This window comes from Natator depressus, chromosome 15 (genome assembly GCF_965152275.1).
Source record: "Natator depressus isolate rNatDep1 chromosome 15, rNatDep2.hap1, whole genome shotgun sequence".
NCBI classification, from domain to species: Eukaryota; Metazoa; Chordata; order Testudines; family Cheloniidae; genus Natator; species Natator depressus.
In genome coordinates this window covers 10,675,744-10,683,866 of record NC_134248.1, presented here as the reverse complement: position 1 = coordinate 10,683,866, position 8,123 = coordinate 10,675,744, and the positions used below count along the sequence as shown (strand labels likewise).

The window sequence follows — 8,123 nt, the reverse complement described above, 5'->3', positions numbered from 1 at the left end:
GTTCTGTGAGCCCCCCTGTTCCCGCCCCTCCATAATCCGAGTCAGCGTTGTGCCCTGCAGACAGTTTGCTTCCAAATCGCACCAAGGGAACAACTTTACATGCTTGTGTTCCACACGTTTCACTTCCTCACCCTCGTGTCCTGCTCCAATACCAAAGGGTGGGAGTTTCTACCACTTTGAGACGGTGAGGAACCCCGGTGTGCTAGCCTCTATTTCACCCTGGTCCCACGCCCCGCCAGGGATATTGGTTGGTGGCTCCTTCATGGAGCTGTGAGCACAGGTCTGTACCTGACACAATTCACCCCTATCCCCAACACCTGCCCTTTTTGCGGCATGACGGAGAAGCTGGCACACACCTATCTAGAATGCGCCAGGTTGCAGCTGAGGTTGTGGCTGCACTTTTCCCCACACCTTTTTGTATTTGCGCACTCTGTCTGTGTCTCCACAAAGTCACGAGACCTCCTCGTCAACCTCCTCGTGGCACTGGTCAAAGTGGCCATTTACAACGCCAGGAGGAGGATGCTGGACGAGGGAGTGACCTGCCACTGTGGGTATTATTTTCGTTCCACCCTTGTTTCATGCATCCGGGCAGAATTCCTCTGAGCAGCATCCGCTGGCTCCCTAGACAGCGTTGAAGAGCAGTGGGTGCTGTCAAGGGTTCTGTGCCTACCTGTTTCAACACTTCACTGCGGCTCAGAAGCGGCCAGCAGTGGGTCTGGCTTCTAGGCAGGGGATTCCCGGGGTTGCTCCCGCCCCAAGCACTGGCTCCGCACTCCCACTAGCCGGGTATTGGACAATGGGAGCTGGGAGGCAGGGGCAGTGCCTGCATGCGAGAGCTGCATGGAGCAGCTTGTGCGCCTCCACCTAGGAGCCGGACCTGCTGCTGGACACTTCTGGGGTGCAGCGTGGTCTGTGGTGCAAGGAGAGGCGAGAAGCCTGACTCTGCACCCCGGCTTTGCTGCTAAAAGGGAGCCTCCAGAAGTAAGTCCGCACCCCAACCCTTTGCTCCAACCCCCTTTACCAGTCCTGAGCTCCCCTGAAACCTGGAACCCCTTTCTGCACCCCAAACCCTTATTCCCGGCCCCACCCCAGAGCACCGCCAGCCCAGAGCCCTGCCCCCTCCCACACTCCTGGCCCTGCCTGGAGTCCCCTCCCACACCTTGAACCCCTCATTCCTGGCCCCACCCCACAGCTCTCACCCCCACAACCCAAACCTCTGCCCCAGCCCTGAGCCCCTCCTACACCCAACTGGGTCCCCAGAAAAAAAGTTTGAAAACCACTGGTTTAGTCTGTGTTACTGAGGAGCTTGTTTTCCTTTTCTGGTGCTTTTTCTAAGGAAAGAATGAAAGTTCTATGAGACAGATCAAACTGTAAATGATCCAGTATGACGTTAATTTGATAATTTACATTAGGGTCTTTTTTTTTTATTATAGTCCTAAACTCTTTTCCTTGCCTCCGCACTTATCAATACAATTAGCTAATTAGCATATAATATCCCAGAATGCTTCAGTATCTTTTTAAATTGGTAATAAAATGAGGGAAAGTCAAGGTCTGTGTAAATATCTTATTGTATAATTATAACAGAGGTAGGTTTACATTGACCTGAAGGAGGAAAGTTTTCAGGGCATTTTGAGGTCTCGTGAAAACTCCCTTTAACCTGAAGAGTGATCAGATTTTAGTGGTTTGTAAGACTGGGGAGTTTTCTTTAGCTTTGCGCAGTGGCAGTATCATAGCCAATGAGGTTAATCCGAGGCGTGATTATTGCTAGTTGAAAACTTTTCCCAATACCCCGCCATGATGACTCGAAATATAGTCGGCATTGGCAATTTTTGACAGTCTCATGTGAGACTAATATTGTGGTTATAAAATCAGATTTTAATTGAGGGTGTTCACTATTGATGAACATATTAATAGGTTTTAAAGTGTGTATGAGTTTTGAGTGGATTTAGCTGTGGATAATGCTCCTGTTCATTGTTTTGACTGTCAGATGTCTCTTCTCTTTTTTTTTTTTTTCTACTCTTCCTATTACCTGTTAGTAGTGAGTGCTGCTGAATATGCATGTAGGGAATGTTCTGTTTATTTAACTAGTAAATGTCTCTTGATAATTCAGTTTTTGGCCCCTTTCACAGGTACGCCGGGCTCATAAGAAGCCCTGTAATGAGTGGGTTTAAGGTGTAGCTTCCCAGTGCAGTACCCACAGGGCATTGTGACGGGGGCAATGAACTCTGGGTATGAATGTTTCCAGGCTCGGTGACCCTGGGTATTAACAGATACTCGCTGCGGAGTGATGGATATTACTTCCAGTCCTCAGGTCTTCTGCCACGGGGATTAGAGTTTCATAGCAATGGAGCAGAGCTACAACTCCGTAGTAATGTCCCCAAGCACTCGGTTGGCGCATAGGGCTCTCCACTCTTCAACCCCCCTGCGTCTACTCCAGGAGGTGGGGGCAGCCTTACCACCCACCTCTCGGGTTTTCCTTGAGCGGGTACTGCGGGAGGGTGCTCCCTGCCCACCCCAGGCACTCCGGATCTTTTCATCTAGCCCCTGTTCTGTGAGCCCCCCCGTTCCCTCCCGTCCATAATCCAAGCCAGCGTTGTGCCCTGCAGACAGTTTGCTTCCAAACCGCACCAAGGGAACAACTTTACATGCTTGTGCTCCACACGTTTCACTTCCTCACCCTCGTGTCCTGGTCCAATACCAAAGGGTGGGAGTTTCTACCACTTTGAGACGGTGAGGAACCCCGGTGTGCCAGCCTCTATTTCACCCTGGTCCCACGTCCCGCCAGGGATATTGGTTGGTGGCTCCTTCATGGAGCTGTGAGCACAGGCCTGTACCTGACACAATTCACCCCTATCCCCAGCACCTGCCCTTTTTGCGGCATGACGGAGAAGCTGGCACACGCCTATCTAGAATGCACCAGGTTGCAGCTGAGGTTGTGGCTGCACTTTTCCCCACACCTTTTTGTATTTGCGCACTCTGTCTGTGTCTCCACAAAGTCGCGAGACCTCCTCGTCAACCTCCTCCTGGCATTGGCCAAAGTGGCCATTTACAACGCCAGGAGGAGGATGCTGGACGAGGGAGTGACCTGCCACTGTGGGTATTATTTTCGTTCCACCCTTGTTTCATGCATCCTGGCAGAGTTCCTCTGAGCAGCGTCCGCTGGTTCCTTAGACAGCGTTGAAGAGCAGTGGGTGCTGTCAAGGGTTCTGTGCCTACCTGTTTCAACACTTCACTGCGGCTCAGAAGCAGCCAGCAGTGGGTCTGGCTTCTAGGCAGGGGGACGCCGGGGTTGCCCCCGCCCCTAGCACCGGCTCTGCACTCCCACTAGCTGGGAATTGGACAATGGGAGCTGGGAGGCAGGGGCAGTGCCTGCATGCGAGAGTCGTGTGGAGCAGCTTGCGCGCCTCCGCCTAGGAGCCGGACCTGCTGCTGGATACTTCTGGGGTGCAGCGTGGTCTGTGGTGCCAGGACAGGCGAGAAGCCTGACTCTGCACCCCGGCTTTGCCACTAAAAGGGAGCCTCCAGAAGTAAGTCTGCACCCCAACCCTGTGCCCCAACCCCCTTTCCCAGTCCTGAGCTCCTCTGAAACCTGGAACCCCTTTCTGCACCCCAAACCCTCATCCCCGGCCCCACCCCAGAGCACCACCAGCCCAGAGCCCTGCCCCCTCCCACACTCCTGGCCCTGCCTAGAGTCCCCTCCCACACCTTGAACCCCTCATTCCTGGCCCCACCCCACAGCTCTCATCCCCAGAACCCAAACCTCTGCCCCAGCCCTGAGCCCCTCCTACACCCAACTGGGTCCCCAGAAAAAAAGTTTGAAAACCATTGGTTTAGTCTGTGTTACTGAGGAGCTTGTTTTCCTTTTCTGGTGCTTTTTCTAAGGAAAGAATGAAAGTTCTATGAGACAGATCAAACTGTAAATGATCCAGTATGACGTTAATTTGATAATTTACATTAGGGTCTTTTTTTTTTTATTATAGTCCTAAACTCTTTTCCTTGCCTCCGCACTTATCAATACAATTAGCTAATTAGCATACAATATCCCAGAATGCTTCAGTATCTTTTTAAATTGGTAATAAAATGAGGGAAAGTCAAGGTCTGTGTAAATATCTTATTGTATAATTATAACAGAGGTAGGTTTACATTGACCTGAAGGAGGAAAGTTTTCAGGGCATTTTGAGGTCTCGTGAAAACTCCCTTTAACCTGAAGAGTGATCAGATTTTAGTGGTTTGTAAGACTGGGGAGTTTTCTTTAGCTTTGCGCAGTGGCAGTATCATAGCCAATGAGGTTAATCCGAGGCGTGATTATTGCTAGTTGAAAACTTTTCCCAATACCCCGCCATGACGACTTGAAATATAGTCGGCATTGGCAATTTTTGACAGTCTCATGTGAGACTGATATTGTGGTTGTAAAGTCAGACTTCGTTTTTGTTTATTGTTGGCCTTATTAATGGGTTTTTAAGTGTATTTGGGTTTTGAGTGCAGCTAGTAGTCAGTGACATGTTGTTTTAACTGACAAGCTTGGAGTGGCTTTTTCTTGTTTTTTCTGTCGCTCCCGTTGGGGTAAAGCACTGCTGGTTACGGGGGCGGGCTGCTGAAAAGCTGTGGGTAGCGACTGGGCTGTTTGTTCAACCAGGAACTGTCTCTTGAGAATTCAATTTTTGGCCCCTCTCGCAGGTACACCGGGCTCCTAAGGAGCCCTGCCGTGAGTGGGGTTAAGGGACAGTTTCCCAGTGCAGGACCCCCAGGGCACTGTGGCGGAGGCTGCGAGCTCCGGGTGTGAACGTCACCCCGAGGTACTCGCCGCGGAGCGGGGGATACGACTCCGAGTCCTCGGGTCTTCCGCCGCGCCGCAGTGGAGCAGAGCTACCACTTGGGACGCTCCCCGCGCAGAAGGGTTGAGAGACCCCGGGTAACGGACCGGGGGGCGACCCTCAGCGGCTTGTCCCCCGCCCCGGGGACCGGATCGGGGGTCGCCCCTCAGCGGCTTGTCCAGCGCCCCGGGGAGCGGACGGGGGGCGCCCCTCAGCGGCTTGTCTCCCAGTCGGACGGAAGAGAGGCCGTTCCCTCAGACTCGCACAGGCGCGCCGCCCTTGCCCCAGCTCCGCTGTCCCGCGGGCTGACAAGCCAGGAAGCGGCTGCTCCCAGTTCCCGGCCGCCGCCATTTTCTCCGACCCACCCCCATTCTCTGGTGCCTCCCTCACTCGTTCCCCGCCTTCCCCCTCCTCTGAAGCTGCTTCAGCTGCTGAATCCGCCTCAGGCAGGCTCTGGCCTGGCGACGTCAATATCTAATTTGCATAGCAACTCCCAGAGATCTCTGCGGCGATCTGATGGTTTTGAGTGACATGAAGGCGCTGAACCCCTCAACCCTGCTGGATTTGGCTGGCACTCCTGGGTGTCAGAGGCGGTGTTCCTCAGGGCGGCTCGTGCCCGACTTGCCGCCCCGTTATACCAGCGTTCTCCCTAACTGAGGGGACCATCGCCCGTCGAGGGGCTGCGACGCCGGTTAGCTTATCGTTAGCTTTGCGCAGTGGCAGTATCGTAGCCAATGAGGTTAATCCGAGGCGCGATTATTGCTAATTGAAAACTTTTCCCAATACCCCGCCATGACGACTTGAAATATAGTCGGCATTGGCAATTTTTGACAGTCTCTACGGAGACTGAATATGGTTGGTTAATAATAGATTCAAATGAGCTTTAAATATTTATATTTTTTAAACAATTTTTGTTTATTGGTGAGTTTTATATTTATTTGAGGCTGGTCTGTTTTGTATTCTGGATGGAGGCAAGTATGTGTTTGTCTACTCTACTGCTTGTGCTAGTTTTATGTTTGTTTATTATTTTTTAATAGCTTTCATAAATAATTTTTATGGTCTTTTTCTGCCACCTCTGTTTGTATAAAATCTTGTAATTTATCAAGTACATAGAAGTTTATTGCATCTATGTGTGATAGAGATGTATGCTTTTATTCCCTTTATTTTTTGCCACAGTCTGTTCCTGCTAATAAAATATTTTAATAAACTGAGAGCAACTCTAACATTAATTTTAAATAAGTCTCATTTTGTATTTCCACAGCTATTGAAAGGGGAATGTGTCCTGAAAATTAAAGGAGAGAAAGCAAAAAAATACTAGAGAAACCTTTTCAGCAAAGTAAAGACATTATATATGAAATAACGAGGAGCCCAGTTGCACCTTAAAGACTAACATATGCTCGTTTCAGAGTAGCAGCCCTGTTAGTCTGTATCCGCAAACAGAAAAGGAGTACTTGTGGGACCTTAGAGACTAACACATTTATTTGAGCATAAGCTTTCCTGAGCTACAGCTGTACTCCTTTTCTTTTAACATATGTTGAAGGCCAATTTAGTCAGGGTGGATGTAGTCCACTCCCAATAGATGATGAGGAGGTGTCAATACCAAGAGAGGGAACATTGCTTTTACAGTGAGCCAGCCTAGGGGGGTGCTAGGGGACAAGAGCTGAGGAAGCGTTGTTCTAAATCAGCCATAAAAATGTTGGCATACTGTGGGGCCATGCGGGTACCCATCGCAGTGCTGCTGATTTGAAGGTATAGGTTGTCCCCAAATCTGAAATGGTTGTGGGTGAGGACAAAGTCACAAAGCTCAGGAACAAACCTACACAGACACACCCCTAGAGCCTGGACCAGAGGTATTCTATCTGCTACCCAAGAGCCACAATCCTGGAAATCCATCCCATCATCTCAGGCATTGGCACTCCTACAGCAGGATTACCTGGCTATTTGGACTCTCTCCTCAGACCCTATGCTGCTAGCACGCCTAGCTATCTTTGAGACATCACTGACTTCCTGAGGAAACTACAATGCATTAGCAATCTTCCTGAAAACACCATCCTGGCCACCATGGATGTAGAAGCTCTTTACACCAATATTCCACATGAGGATGGACTACAAGCTGTCAAGAACAGTATCCCTGATAGGTTTCAGAGTAACAGCCGTGTTAGTCTGTATTCGTAAAAAGAAAAAAGAAAAGGAGTACTTGTGGCACCTTAGAGACTAACCAGTTTATTTGAGCATGAGCTTTCGTGAGCTACAGCTCACTTCATCAGATGCATAGCATATTGTGGAAACTGCAGAAGACATTATATACACACAGAGACCATGAAACAAAACTTCCTCCCACCCCACTGTCCTGCTCGTAACAGCTTATCTAAAGTGATCATCAAGGAGGGCCATTTCCAGCACAAATCCAGGTTTTCTCACCCTTCCCCCCCCCAACACACATACAAACTCACTCTCCTGCTGGTAACAGCCCATCCCTCTTTGAAACCTCTCTTTATAATGCGCATGATAATCAAGGTGGGTCATTTCCAGCACTAATCCAGGTTTTCTCACCACCACCCCCCCCCAAACACACACCCCCCTCCAAAAACCACACACACAAACTCACTCTCCTGCTGGCAATAGCTCATCTTACAATGTGCACAGCAATAATCCAAGTTTAACCAGAACGTCTTGGGGGGGGGTTTGTAGGAAAAAAACAAGGGGAGATAGGCTACCTTGCATAATGACTTAGCCACTCCCAGTCTCTATTCAAGCCCAAATTAATAGTATCCAATTTGCAAATGAATTCCAATTCAGCAGTTTCTCGCTGGAGTCTGGATTTGAAGTTTTTTTGCTTTACGTATCCCTGATGTAGCCACAGCACAACTGGTGGCTGAGCTTTGTGACTTTGTCCTTACCCACAACCATTTCAGATTTCCCTCTCTTGGTATTGACACCTCCTCATCAATTATTGGGAGTGGACTACATCCACCCTGACTAAATTGGCCTTCAGCATTGGTTCTCCACTTGTAAGGTAACTCCCTTCTCTTCATGTGCCAAAATATATTTATGGTTGTATCTGTAATTTTCACTCCATGCATCTGAAGAAGTGGGTTTTTTACCCATGAAAGCTTATACCCAAATAAATCTGTTTGTTTTTAAGGTGCCACCGGACTCCTCGTTGTTTTTGTGGATACAGACTAACTCGGTGACCCCTCTGATACTATAGATTAAATAAAACCAGTCAGAGGCTAATACCGCCAGCAGGGAGAAGGCTGGGATTTCCTTCCACAGAGGACTGAGAATGAAGAGTTGGGGGTGACACAC

At 49.5% G+C, this 8,123-nt stretch overlaps 3 non-coding genes across 3 annotated transcripts; all 3 read left to right on the top strand.

The window, feature by feature from the left end:
- The first annotated feature begins 1,707 nt into the window (after positions 1-1,707).
- On the top strand, positions 1,708-1,848 carry LOC141999653 (U4 spliceosomal RNA). The gene has a single exon (XR_012642044.1). It is a non-coding gene; the product is annotated as a U4 spliceosomal RNA (small nuclear RNA).
- Positions 1,849-4,254: 2,406 nt separating this feature from the next.
- LOC141999652 (U4 spliceosomal RNA) lies at positions 4,255-4,395 on the top strand. The gene has a single exon (XR_012642043.1). It is a non-coding gene; the product is annotated as a U4 spliceosomal RNA (small nuclear RNA).
- A 1,124-nt stretch (positions 4,396-5,519) lies between these two features.
- On the top strand, positions 5,520-5,660 carry LOC141999651 (U4 spliceosomal RNA). The gene has a single exon (XR_012642042.1). It is a non-coding gene; the product is annotated as a U4 spliceosomal RNA (small nuclear RNA).
- The last annotated feature ends 2,463 nt before the right edge of the window (positions 5,661-8,123 follow it).